General features: G+C 46.1%; 1 protein-coding gene across 9 annotated transcripts in view; it reads right to left on the minus strand.

Moving 5' to 3' along the window:
- The window catches only part of ldlrad4a (low density lipoprotein receptor class A domain containing 4a), a 216,275-nt gene extending 210,977 nt beyond the window's left edge, over window positions 1-5,298 (minus strand). For 3 of the 9 annotated variants that reach the window (XM_059646246.1, XM_048529602.2, XM_059646242.1), the window contains exons 1-2: window positions 5,036-5,102; window positions 4,453-4,662 (exon numbers count right to left, since the gene is read on the minus strand). The gene's annotated coding sequence lies outside the window, so the exon portion shown is untranslated. Of the gene's footprint in view, window positions 1-4,452; window positions 4,663-4,823; window positions 4,937-5,035; window positions 5,103-5,135 lie in introns of those variants that run through there. The other 6 variants (XM_059646241.1, XM_048529600.2, XM_048529603.2 and 3 more) reach the window with 6 other exon arrangements.
- Between the last annotated feature and the right edge of the window lie 9,363 nt (window positions 5,299-14,661).

Here is a 14,661-nt window from a genome sequence, read left to right on the forward strand (position 1 = left end):
AATTAATCTTGTCCCATTTGCTCTTTGTCACATTCCCCATTTGTGTCTGCAGGGAACCTACATTTATATTCAATCCTTTTCTCTTCAGGTACCTATAGAAACTCTTTGTGTCAGTCTTTACGTTCCCTGCAAGCTTACTTTTGTACTGCATTTTCCCCTTCTTAATCAATCCCTTGGTCCTTCTTTGCTGAATTCTGAACCGCTCCCAATCCTCAGACAGACATATTATTTTTCTTGGCCAATCTGTATACTTCTTCCTTGGATTGGATACTAACTCTAATTTCCTTCATAAGTCATAGAGTGACCCTCTTACTCATCTTGATTTTGTGCCAGACAGGAATAAACAGTTTTGCAGTTTCCCCCAAGCATTTCTTGAATGTTTGCCATTGTCTATTCACCGTCAACTCTTTAAGTAACTGTCCCCAATCTATCAAGGCTAACTCCTGCCTCATACCTTCATAGTTTCCTTTATAAAGATTCAGCACCCCAGTCTCCAAATCAACTAGCTCACTGCCCATCTTGATAAAAAATTGTATCATGTTAGAGTCAGTCATCCCCAAGGGGTCTCGCACAGCTAGACTGGCAATGATTCCTTTCTCATTACACGGTACCCAGTCTAAAATAGCTTGCTCTCTAGTTGGTTCCTCCACATATTGGTCAAGAAGACCATCCTGTATACACTGCAGGAATTCCTCCCCCACAGCATTGCGGCTAATTTGATTTGCCCAATCTATGTGCAAATTAAAGTCACCCATAATCACCAATATTCCCTTAACACATCCATCTCTAATTTCCTGTTTAATGCTATTCCCAACATTACCAATGCAGTTTGGGGCTCTATATACAACACCACTATTGACCTAATGCAATGCGTTCCCCGCCTCTGCTGAACTTGTTTAAAACTCCTCCTAGTAGCACGAGTTAAACCCTCCCTCATAAGATGTTAGTTCACCAGAACCAGTACGGGACTAGCTCATTTGTGGGGGTCCTACCTTTCCCAGAAACAGTCCCAGTGATCCAGGAATCTGATACCCTCCCTCCTGGACCAGCTTTTGCAATCATCCACTCTATTTTCCCACTTCTGTGCTCGATAGCATGTGACACCAGGAGTAATTCTGAGATAACCTTCAGGATCCTGCTTCTTAATCTACTGCCTAGCTTTTTGACCTCATCCCTCAATGCATCTATGCTGTTGGTAGCAATGAACACCATAACCTCGGTCACATCACTCTCCCTTCAGGGTTCTCTGTGGCTGGTCAGTTACATTCCTGACCCTGGCACCAGGGAGGCAATACACCATCTTGGAGTCACATCTGTGACTGCAGAAACATCTTTTTGTTCCTCCAAGTAAAGAATCCCCTATAACTATCTTTTCTGCTTTCTTCTGCCTCCCTTCCTGTACAATGAGGCCAACTGTGGCGCCAGAAGCTGGTTCTGACTACATGCTCTATGTACCAGCACCATGCTCAGCTTTCTGAAGAGAAAACTGAATTGTGAACAGGATTGCAGGGGCCTCCTTCACTACCTGCTTGTATCTCCTTGACAACAAGGTTGGTCACCATCCCTTTCTTTCCTCTAGTCCCTTCAGCGGTGGTGTGACCACCTCTCCAAATATGCTATCCACTCACACAAAGACAGGCAGTTAAGGGTTGAATTAAGAAAATAAAGAAAATATAACTGGCCAGTCACTTAAACAGTTTCCACTGGAAAAAGTAAAAGATACACAGGATTATATCTTGCTTGATATCTGAAGACATCAGTCAATGTAAATAGCTTCCAGCAGGCTCTGACGAATATCCATTTAAATTCTTATAACAGTTTCCATTTTTCAGAAAGTTGATGATGGGTTGATAACCAGGGAGCAATCAAACCACCATCCTATAGTTTTGGCAGCCATAATCCTTTCAACTCAAACACAGGTCAAAACCAGTTTTAGCTTTGGTTTCAGAGATAGTAGGAACTGCCCATGCTGGAGTCAGAGATAACAAAGTGTGGAGCTGGAGAAACACAGCCGGCCAGGCAGGAGTAGAAAAGTTGATGTTTTGGGTCAGGACCCTTCTTCAGAAATGGTTTTGGTTTAGACTGGTTCCCTGCCTTTCAGTTCCCTGTTTACTTTCAAACAACACAGCATTATACGTCTCCAGAACCAAAATGTCAAGGGTGTTCTTTGAATAAAAGTCAACTAACTTCAAAGGCCAGGTCTCAAACAAATACTAGCTTCATTGGGTATTATTTAAAAAGAAAACAACCTTATGTTCATTGCTCAGCGGTCAGTTTCAGCTCTCAGCAAACTAGAAATAATTTAAAATAAAAGTAATGAAGGTCTCAAGAAGAGTATTTTAAAGACAATTGACAAATCTATCTTCTGGTGCAAGGTAACCAAGACGTCAAACAAAAAAAATGACTGCATGGTGTGGAGATGGGTGTGGTAGCAGACCTGACACCCCATGCACTCCCAAAGGACTGACCCTCCCCTGCTATTAGATGTAACACCCGTCAGACCTAGTAGTCCTGCTGCTGGACCCGACCAATCCCCACTACTCCCCCCACCCAACACGCGCACCAACCCACTCCCCAATGTTCCTACTCACCCCCTCAAACTCGGAAAAATTATGGCACCACAGCTGAAGGGACAAGAGGAAAGTGGAAGAAGACTCTGTGACTACTTGTCAATGAAGTCACTATGGGAGAACAGACATTATACGAGTTGGGACATCATATTAGAGTGGGGCCACTTTTGAAGAACTGCGAACAGTTCTGGTTGCTCTACGATAGGAAGGATATTGTTAATTTGAAGTGGATTTAGACAAGATTTACAAGGATGTTGCCGCGACTGGAAATGAGAGTTATAGGGAGAGGCTGGATCGACTGGGATTTTTTTTCCCCGCCACTCGAGCATAGGAAGCTGAGGGATGACGTTATACAGGTTTAAAAGCTCATGAGAGGCTCAGATAAGATAAATAGTAAAGATCTTTTCCCTAGGGTAGGGGAGTTCAAAACTAGAAGGCAGAGGTTGAAGGTGAGGAGAAAGATTTAAAAAGGAGCCTGAGGGGCAATGTTTTCACACAGAGGGTGGTTTGTATGCAGAATGTGCTGCGAGAGGAAGTGGTAGATTCAGGTACAGTTACAACATGTAAAAGACATCTGGACAGGTACACGAATAGGAAAGGTTTAGAGGGATGTGAACCAAAGTAGGCAAGTGGGATGAGCGGAGTTTGTGAAATTTGGAACGGTGGCCCAGTGGTTAGCACTGCTGTCTCACTGCACCAGGGACCCAGGTTCAATTCCAGCCTTGGGCAACTGTGCGCAGTTTGCACATCATCCCTGTGTCTGGGTGGGTTTCCTCTGTTGCTCTGGCTTCCTCCCACATTCCAAAGACGTGCAGGTTAGGTAGACTGGCCATGGGAAAAAGCAAGGTAACAGGGATAGGGTCAGGGAGCTTAGGATGCTCTTCAGAGAGCCAGTGTGGACTTGATGGCCAAATGGCCTGCTTCTCCACTGGAGGGATTCTATGGTCAGCATTGATGAGTTGGACCAAAAGCATACGTTTCCATGCTGTGTGAATCTAATCAAGTTACACTTGAAAAAAGACATGATTTCAAATGAGCAAATGTTTCATGAAGACATAATTTCTTGTAATCATAATAACATTGTAGCCATAAGATGCTACATCTTGCATTGATGGGACATTCTGAAGAAAGGTCCAGACCTGAAACGGCAGCTTTCCCACTCCTCTGATGCTACCTGGCTTGCTGTGGTTATCCAGCTCTACACCTTGTTATCTCAGACTCCAGCATCAGCAGTTCCTACTACCTCATTGATGGGACATTGATCCTTTACACCAGAAACAACAAAATCCAGTACAAGAAAGCTTCATACACAATTAGTTCCAGTCTCTCAAAACATCAGGAAGGCTTTACTAGAATTAGTTCACATTTTCATCCACCCAAAACACAAGGGAAACAAAGTCCCAAAATAAATATTTCAAACTTCACATTGCAAGTATGTAAAAAATTAAGAACTTCACACATTATCTATGTAAGATAGGGATATTGTGTACAAAATAAAATGGAGCAATAGGTATCACAGATCCACTTTAACACTGAAAGATTATAAACAAAATGAAAATAAAGTCTGGGGATTGGGGTAAGGGGTGCAGATTAATGTTTGCCATTACTGGAGCTTGGAGTTTATCATTCTTGATTACTCAACAATCCAAAAACCACTTCAATCCCACCTTGAAACTCTTAATTATTCACTACTTGCCTTTAAATTTTAAAACACCAGAAATTGGACCTTCCTAGCATAACGGACTGAACTTCATTAATATGTTAGCCTTTGGCACATTAAGCATCTAAAAGAATTTTTAGTCTTATTTATTAACCAAACAACAAACAAATAAGCGAATCTAACAGCATTTTTAAAGTGCATCAATTAAAAAAAATAAGCTACCTTCAGTGGCAGCGCTGTAACTACTTGACGTACAAGTTCTGCGGGTATGTGCTGTAGTGTAGTTTCTTTTATTTCGCTGTCACGGAGTGTTTTTACTGATGCTGGGTGTGCTGTTGACTTTAAACTTGGGCCTGTCTGGCTAAACACAGAGACACAGCTTTCTGTATGACTGCTCCCAGTCTGGTTCCAACTCTCCTCCCTGTCTGGCTTCTATAGGAACACAACACACACCACAAACAACCATTTTATAACATCGAAATCGCCCAAGTGCCAGGATTACTATGAATAAATACAAATCGTGCTTGCAAATAAAAACTTCATCTCTCTTCCCAACAAAAATCATGGATAAATGCAATGACAGCGAGACTCACTCATACTCTCGCTCTCACATAGAAAGTCAGCCACCCCGCGGCTCTCGTCTGGCCTCTTTATTGCCGTCTCACTGACTGAGCAACGCTCGAGCTCCTCCTCCACCTACTCGCGCTGCAACCCGCCCCTCCACCCCCTCCCAACCAACCGTCCCAACCGTCTCTCAGCCACCGCGCGACCACCCCCTCCCCCCAGCCGCGTTTCGTCGCTCCACCTCACTACTTCGCTCGAGCTCCATCCATTCAGACAGACAGACAGACAGACAGACAAGAGAATAGTAGGGGCGTGGGGGATGGGAGAACCGTGGCAAGTACCAGGAGGCCGGGGGAGGGGAAAACAGAAAAGCCCCTTGCATTACGCCTGCCGTCAACCCCTCTCTTCTCAGTTCGTCGCTATCACGCCATCTGCAGGGCAGGCAGGTGAGACGATACCATGGAGTGGCTTCGTCTGTTAACTTTCCTCGTGTATTGGGCGGTTAAACGGAGGAAGCCTATGGTCTCTGTGTGCAGGGGTCAGCGCTGGGTCAGAAGAACCTCCTTAGGGAAAATGTACCGAAGCGTTTGAGGAAAGCGATGCCTTGACATCGTGTTAAATACTCGTCTTAAATATCTGCTTAAAGGAAAAGATACATCAGTTATATTTCGCGAAAGCAGTTTTTTTCCCCCCAAAGTTGGAAGTAACGTATGTTATGCTAAAAGCATCATTTAGTATTTCTGTGTGTCGTGTTTTATGAAAGAATGTCGTAACTGTACGGTCTTGACAATATCTCTCAATTTCTTCCTGATGACATTTTGTTGATAGTTAATTTTAAATATACTTTATATTTAAGTTATATTTTAATATTTAAAAAACCTCACGATCCTGTGAAATAAGAAATAGGAGTAGGAGGTCAGGTGGCCCACTGAGCCTGCTCCGCCGTTCAAAAAGATTGTGGTCGATCGTTTAGTGGACTCAGCTCCCCTTACCCCCCCACTCAACATAATCCTTAATTCCTTTACTGTTCAAAAATCTACCTATTTTCCCTTAAAAACATGTAATGAGGTAGCCTCGACTGCCTCAGAGATAATGGGAACTGCAGATGCTGGAGAATTCCAAGATAATAAAATGTGAGGCTGGATGAACACAGCAGGCCAAGCAGCATCTCAAGAGCACAAAAGCTGACGTTTCGGGCCTAGACCCTTCATCAGAGAGGGGGATGGGGTGAGGGAACTGGAATAAATAGGGAGAGAGGGGGAGGTGGACTGAAGATAGATAGAAAAGAAGATAGGTGGAGAGGAGAGTATAGGTGGGGAGGTAGGGAGGGGATAGGTCAGTCCAGGGAAGACGGAGAGGTGAAGGAGGTGGGATGAGGTTAGTAGGTAGGAAATAGAGGTGCGGCTTGGGGTGGGAGGAAGGGATGGGTATGAGAGGAAGAACAGGTTAGGGAGGCAGAGACAGGCTGGGCTGGTTTTGGGATGCAGTGGGGGGAGGGGAAGAGCTGGGCTGGTTGTGTGATGCAGTGGGGGGGAGGGGACGAACTGGGCTGGTTTTGGGACGTGGAGGCGGAAGGGGAGATTTTGAAGCTGGTGAAGTCCACATTGATACCATTGGGCTGCAGGGTTCCCAAGCGGAATATGAGTTGCTGTTCCTGCAACCTTCGGGTGGCATCATTATGGCATTGCAGGAGGCCCATGATGGACATGCCATCTAAATAATGGGAGGGGGAGTGGAAATGGTTCGCGACTGGGAGGTGCAGTTGTTTATTGCGAACCGAGCGGAGGTGTTCTGCAAAGCGGTCCCCAAGCCTCCGCTTGGTTTGCAATAAACAACTGCACCTCCCAGTCGCGAACCATTTCAACTCCCCCTCCCATTCCTCAGACGACATGTCCATCTTGGGCCTCCTGCAGTGCCACAATGATGCCACCCAAAGGTTGCACCAACAGCAACTCATATTCCGCTTGGGAACCCTGCAGCCCCATGGTATCAATGTGGACGTCACCAGCTTCAAAATCTCCCCTTCCCCCACCGCATCCCAAAACCAGCCCAGTTCGTCCCCTCCCCCCACTGCATCACACAACCAGCCCAGCTCATCCTCTCCCCGCAACTGCATCCCAAAACCAGCCCAGCCTGTCTCTGCCTCCCTAACCTGTTCTTCCTCTCACCCATCCCTTCCTCCCACCCCAAGCTGCACCTCCATTTCCTACCTACTAACCTCATCCCACCTCCTTGACCTATCCCCTCCCTACCTCCCCACCTATACTCTCCTCTCCACCTATCTTCTTTTCTATCCATCTTCGGTCCACCTCCCCGTCTCTCCCTATTTATTCCAGAATCCTCACCCCATCCCCCTCTCTGAAGAAGGGTCCGTAAGCTTTTGTGCTCCTGAGATGCTGCTTGGCCTGCTGTGTTCATCCAGCCTCTCACTTTATTAGCCTCGACTGCTTCACTGGGCAGGGAATTCCACATTCACAATGCTTGGGTGAAGTTCCTCCTCAACTCACTCTTAAATATGGTCCCCCTTATTTTTGAGGCTATGCTCCCTAGTTTGAGTTTCACCCACCAGTGGAAACAACCTTCTAGCTTCTATCATGTCTATTCCTTTCATAATTCTATATGTTTCTATAAGATACCCCCACTATTGTAAATTCCAAAGAGTGTAGTCCCAGTCTACTCATTGTCTCTTCAAGCCAACCGCCTCAACTCCACAATCATGAACCTCCTCTGCACCCTGTCCAGTGCCAGCACATCGTTTCTCAAGTAAGGAGACCAAAATTGTGCACAGTACTCTATGCAGCTGCAGACTTTTCTGAAGAAGAGCCTAGGCCCGAAACGTCAGCCTTTCTCCTCCTCTGATGCTGCTTGTCCTGCTATGTTCATCCAGCTCTACACCTTGTTATCTGCAGCTTAATCTCCACACTGCCATCACTGTCATATGCGCCCTCTCGACCTCTCTCACCAACAGCACCACTTCATGTCAGTTGAGAGCTGCACTGCTCCCCAGTTCCACTTCATCCTCCGGCTCATTCGACATCCTAGGAAGAAAATTTTTCATTTCAGGCATTAAAAAACACAGGATGCAACAAATCAGAGCTACTCATGGCCCTATGGAAATTTCTTCCACTCCCCTTCTCTCTCACTATATCCATTCTCCCAACCCCACCTCTTGTCATGCATTTACTGTCCCTTTTGACCTTCCGCTCTCTGATGCTGAACATTCTGTACTCAACAAATGTCTCAGTTTTATCCCAATGTGACCCACCTTAATGAATTTCAGGCACAACATGATGTTGAATTCTTCTTCCATCACCTTTGCGTCTGTGCCCGTTTCTTTGGACGAGTCCTCTCCTTCTCCCACAGACTCTTTCGCTCACCTTCAACACTCTCCCTTCACTTAGACTCCTCCTCCTGGCCTTTTACCTGCAATCGACCTGTTCATCAAGAACTGGTGGTGTGATGTAGGTCACCTCAATTTCTCTGTCCCACTCACCCATTCAAACCCATCTCTCCATGAATTGACTGCACCCGTGCTCTCAGATCCAATCCTGACTGTGTAATTAAGCCTGCTAACAAGGGTGAAGCTGTTGTTGTTTGACGGGCTGACCTCTACATTTCAGACACTGTACGCCAGCTTTCATATGCTTCCTCCTATTTCTCCCCAACCGTGTAAGACCCATTGTTTCTTCCTGCTCCTGCCCAGAGAACTCATCACTTCCTACCGGTTTTTCTCTGCCCTTGTCCAGTTCCTTCCTACTTACATCCACGGTTCCTTTGACGCTTTAAGTCAGTTTCAGAATTTCCAGTTTGTGGGATCTGGCGGCCTCCTTTTTTTTAAACCATGGACATGGAATCCCTTTACACATCCATCCCCCATCAGGATGGCCTCAGGGCTTTCTGTTTATTCATGGAGAAAAGGCCTGAACCGTGTCCATCTACCACCATCCTCCTCTGCCTGGCTGAGCTCACCTTCACTCTGAACAAAATTCTGCTTTAACTCCTCTCATTTCAGGTCAAAGGTGTGGCCATGGATACCCGCATGGGCCTCAGTTATGCTGGTCTTTTTTTGGGGTACAAACATTCCTTGTTACAGTACTATTCTGGCCCACACCCTCAACTCTTTCTCTGGTATATCAATGATATCATCGGTGACATTTGCCTCTCTCATCTGGAATTGGAAAAGTTTATCAATTTTGCTTCCAATTTCCACCCTGCTCTCACCTTCACCTGCCCATCTCAGACTCTTTCCTTCCCTTTCTTGACGTCTCTGTTTCCATTTCTGGAGATATGCTAGCCACCATTATCCACTACAACCCAACTGACTCCCACAGTTACCTTGACTATACATCCTCACACCCTGCTTTCTGTAAAGACTCTGTTCCATTCTGTCAGTATCTCTGTCTCCATCATATGTGTTCACACAATGCCAACTTCAGCAAGGGAACCTCTGAAATGTCCACTTGTTTTCTCAGCTAGAGATTCCCCAGCACCATAGTTTACAGGATCCTTAGCTGGGTCCGACCCATCTCCCGCACTTCAGCCATGATCGTCTGTCTTTCCTTCGAAAGCAACAATAGGGTTCCCTTGTCCTCACGTACCATCTCACCAGCATCCATACACAGAGTATCATTGGCCGCCTTTTCTGCCACCTCCAGAAGGATGCTTCCACTCGAGAGACGCAGGTTTCCCTCCCCTCCCTTGTCAGCCTTCTGCAGTAGCTGTTCCCTCCAGGGCACCCAGTTCACTCATCCTTCACTCCAAATCTCCCCCCACAGGCCCATGGCGTCTTCTCCTGCAACCACAGAAGGTGTAACTCCTGCTTGTTTACTTCCTTCCTTCTCAGTATCCAAGAGCCCAAACACACCTTCCACGTAAAACAGCACTTTACCTGCACTTCACTCAATCTAATCTACTGTATTCGCTGCTCACAATGTGGTCTCTTTACTTTGGGGAAATGAGGCATAGACTGGGTGACCACTTTGCAACACACTTATGTTCTGTCCACAAAAAAGTCCCAGCCTATCTAGCCTCTCTTTACAATTCAATTCCTCCAGTCTTGGCAACATCATTATGGCTTTTTTCTGTAGCCTTCCTACCTTTCTGCATGTCCCTGTCAAATGTCCTAGAATTTTGTATGTTTCAATAAGATACCTCTAATTCTCCTAAAGTGCAATGAGTTACTGACCCAACCAACTTAACCTCTTCTCATAAGAGAGTCCCTCCATGCACAGAATCAGCCAAGTGCAGCTTCTCTGGACTGCCTCAAAAGCCAGTATATCCCTCCTTAAAAAAGGAGGCCAAAACTGTTCAAAGTACTCCAACTGTTGTCTGACTAGTGCCTTGTCTAGTTTTTGCAAAATCTCCCAACTTTACGCTCCATTCCTTTTGAAATAAAAGCCAACCTTCCATTTGCCATTTCTATTACCCACTGAACTTGAATGAACCACAAAAAGATAACATACACAAGGAATTCCAAATTCTCCTGCGCTGTAGTCTTCTGCAGCCTTTCTCCCTGCAAACAGTATTCGGTTACTGTATTAGAGATAATGGGAACTGCAGATGCTGGAGATTCCAAGATAATAAAATGTGAGGCTGGATGAACACAGCAGGCCAAGCAGCATCTCAGGAGCACAAAAGCTGATGTTTCGGGCCTAGACCCTTCATCAGAGAGGGGGATGGGGGGAGGGAACTGGAATAAATAGGGAGAGAGGGGGAGGCGGACTGAAGATGGAGAGTAAAGAAGATAGGTGGAGAGGGTGTAGGTGGGGAGGTAGGGAGGGGATAGGTCAGTCCAGGGAAGACGGACAGGTCAAGGAGGTGGGATGAGGTTATTAGGTAGCTGGGGGTGCGGCTTGGGGTGGGAGGAAGGGATGGGTGAGAGGAAGAACCGGTTAGGGAGGCAGAGACAGGTTGGACTGGTTTTGGGATGCAGTGGGTGGGTGGACATCCCAGATGTCCAAGTTCTTTAAGGACCGCAACTTCCCCCCCACGGTGATTGAGAACGCCCTTGACCGCGTCTCCCGCATTTCCCGCGACACATCCCTCACACCCCGCCCCCGCCACAACCGCCCCAAGAGGATCCCCCTCGTTCTCACACACCACCCTACCAACCTCCGGATACAACGCATTATCCTCCGACACTTCCGCCATTTACAATCCGACCCCACCACCCAAGACATTTTTCCATCCCCACCCCTGTCTGCTTTCCGGAGAGACCACTCTCTCCGTGACTCCCTTGTTCGCTCCACACTGCCCTCCAACCCCACCACACCTGGCACCTTCCCCTGCAACCGCAGGAAATGCTACACTTGTCCCCACACCTCCTCCCTCACCCCCATCCCAGGCCCCAAGATGACATTCCACATTAAGCAGAGGTTCACCTGCACATCTGCCAATGTGGTATACTGCATCCACTGTACCCGGTGCGGCTTTCTCTACATTGGGGAAACCAAGCGGAGGCTTGGGGACCGCTTTGCAGAACACCTCCGCTCAGTTCGCAACAAACAACTGCACCTCCCAGTCGCAAACCATTTCCACTCCCCCTCCCATTCTCTTGATGACATGTCCATCATGGGCCTCCTGCACTGCCACAATGATGCCACCCGAAGGTTGCAGGAACAGCAACTCATATTCCGCCTGGGAACCCTGCAGCCATATGGTATCAATGTGGACTTCACCAGTTTCAAAATCTCCCCTTCCCCCACTGCATCCCTAAACCAGCCCAGTTCATCCCCTCCCCCCACTGCACCACACAACCAGCCCAGCTCTTCCCCCCCACCCACTGCATCCCAAAACCAGTCCAACCTGTCTCTGCCTCCCTAACCGGTTCTTCCTCTCACCCATCCCTTCCTCCCACCCCAAGCCGCACCCCCAGCTACCTACTAACCTCATCCCACCTCCTTGACCTGTCCGTCTTCCCTGGACTGACCTATCCCCTCCCTACCTCCCCACCTACACCCTCTCCACCTATCTTCTTTACTCTCCATCTTCGGTCCGCCTCCCCCTCTCTCCCTATTTATTCTAGTTCCCTCCCCCCATCCCCCTCTCTGATGAAGGGTCTAGGCCCGAAACGTCAGCTTTTGTGCTCCTGAGATGCTGCTTGGCCTGCTGTGTTCATCCAGCCTCACATTTTATTATCTTCGGTTACTGTATTGTTCCTGCCAAAATGGGCAAGTTTGCACTTTACCACATAGTATTCCATCTGCTAAGATTTTACCCACTCACTTAACCTGTCTCCATCCCCTGTCATCCTCTCTACTTGCCATCCCACCTAATTTTGTGCATTTGCAAACTTGTCTATTATACATTCACTTTGCTTGTTCAAGTCATAGAGTTATAGAGATATACAGCATGGAACAGACTCTTTGGTCCAACTCATTCACGTCAGCCAATTATCCAAAACAGACCTTGTCCCATTTGGCCCACATCCCTCTGAACTTTCCTATTTGCGTACCATCCAGATGCCTTTTAAATATTGTAATTGTACCCACCTCCTCTGGCAGCTCATTCCATACATGCACCACCCTCTGTGTGAAACGTTGCCCCTGAGGTCTACTTTAAATCTTTCCTCTGCCACTTTAAATTTATGCCCTCTAGCTTTAGACTCCCTACCCTGGGGAAAAAGACCTTGGCTAATTACCCTATCCATGCCCCTCATGATTTTATAAACCACCCCTCAACCTCCAAAGCTCCAGGGAAAGAAAGCTTCAGCTTATTCAGTCTCTCCCTGTAGCTCAACCCTTCCCATCCTGGCAATATCCTTGTAAATCTTTTCTGAACCCATTCAAGTTTAACAACATCTTTCCTATAGCAAGGAGACTAGAATTGAATGCAGTATTGTAAAAGTGGATTCACCTGTGTTCTGTACAGCCACAACATGATGTCCAATTCCTATGTTCAATGCACTGACTAGTGAAGGCAAGTGTGCCAGTCACTACCTTCACCGTCTTGTTTACCTAACATACAATGAACGGCTGAGGATCCTGGGATTGTATTCATTAGAGTTCAGAAGGTTGAGGGGAGATCTAATAGAAACATACAAGATAATGCATGGCTTAGAAAGGATGGTAGCTGGAAGGTTGTTTCCATTAGGTGGGGAGACTAGGACCCGTGGGCACAGCCTTAGAATTAGAGGGGGTAAATTTAGAACGGAAATGAGGAGACATTTCTTCAGCCAGAGAGTGGTGGGCCTGTGGAATTCATTGTCACGGAGCACAGTGGAGGTCGGGACGTTAAATGACTACAAGGCAGAGAGTGATAATTTCTTGATCTCGCAAGGAATTAAGGGCTACGGGGACAGTGCGGGTAAGTGGAGTTGAAATGCCCATCATCAGCCATGATTAAATGGCGGAGTGGACTCGATGGGCCAAATGGCCTTTCTTCCACTCCTATGTCTTATGGTCTTACCTGTGGCTCCACTTTTAAGGAACTATGCACCTGCACCCTTAGGTATCCTTGTTCAATAACACCAAGGCCCTACCATTAATTGTATGAGTCCTGGCCTGGTTTGCTTGACCAAAATACACCACCTTGCATTTATCTAAATTAAACTCCACATATCATTGATAGCTTCTAAACAATTGTGGCCCCAGCACTGATCCCTGTGACAGTCCATTAGTTATAGGTGGCCATCCTGAAAATGCCCCCTGACTCATCCCAATTCTGTTTTCTATTCATTATACTAACCTTATATCCATGCTAATATACTACCCCTAACACTCTTGTTAAGTAGTCTAATGTATGTTATCAAATGCTAATTTGTCCAGCCATTCATGCAGCTACTTTCTAACCCTCTTCAGTTGCCAGATTATTACAGGATGTTCACGCAACAGACATAGAAAAAGATGAAGCATGCTAAATTTGATGTACAGTGGAACTTGTCCATCTGTTCAATGGGAATTTGGCTTACAACAGTCATGACTTCAGACCTCGTCTGCCATTCAACGTGATCATGGCTGATCATCCTACTCAGTGCTGTTTCTGTTTTCTCCCATATCCCTTAATCCCTTTAGTCCAAACAGATAAATCTAACTCTGTCTTGAAAGTCTTCAATATTTTGGCTTCACTGCTCTCTGGGTCAAGATATTTCTCCTTGTTCCGTGTCCTAAAAGTTCTTACCTTTAGACTATGACCCCTGGTTCTGATCTTCAAGAATAACCTTCCTGCATCTACTCTGTCTAATCCTGTCAGAATTAAGTAGGTTTCTATGAGATCTCCCCTCATTCTTCTAAACTCTAGTGAATATAGTCCTGACCAATCCAGTTGCTCCATGTACATGAGTTCTGCCATCGCAAGAATCAATCTAGTAAACCATCTTATGAAAAACATCACTGGAAATCTAGTTAATTCACAGAAAACAATTATTATTAGACTCAAAATTGTGTTTGAAGGCAGGGCTGTTATTGGTGGGGCAAAATGACAGGCTCTGAAGTTCTAAGAACATTGGCTAAGAGAATCTCACCTGTCAGAGTGGAATTCTGAGCTGCCTGCCTTGGCCTCTCTCTGAAGCTGTAGGAATTGCACCACATAGGAGTGGTCAGAAAAAGAATAAAACATTCTGAGGAGTATGCATACAGATGTTTAACAAATTGTGATATTATGTTCTTTAGTAGAATCACATCAAAATGATTATTTTACATTTGCCTGTTTGATTGTTGGATGTTATTGCACCTTTTCAGTTGTTTGATAATGAACTGGAAGACAGGATCTGATAGGGAATGTGTAATGCATAGTTGTTTGGTGGCAGGGGTGCTTTGTGTCCATGGAAATTCTGGGGAGTGGATATTGTGATAGGAATACATGGATCGTTAAGGGTGCATATCTTAAACTGCTGTCAGTCATTATGACCAACATAGAATGTATTGTAAA

This window comes from Stegostoma tigrinum, chromosome 5 (genome assembly GCF_030684315.1).
Source record: "Stegostoma tigrinum isolate sSteTig4 chromosome 5, sSteTig4.hap1, whole genome shotgun sequence".
Taxonomy (NCBI): Eukaryota; Metazoa; Chordata; class Chondrichthyes; order Orectolobiformes; family Stegostomatidae; genus Stegostoma; species Stegostoma tigrinum.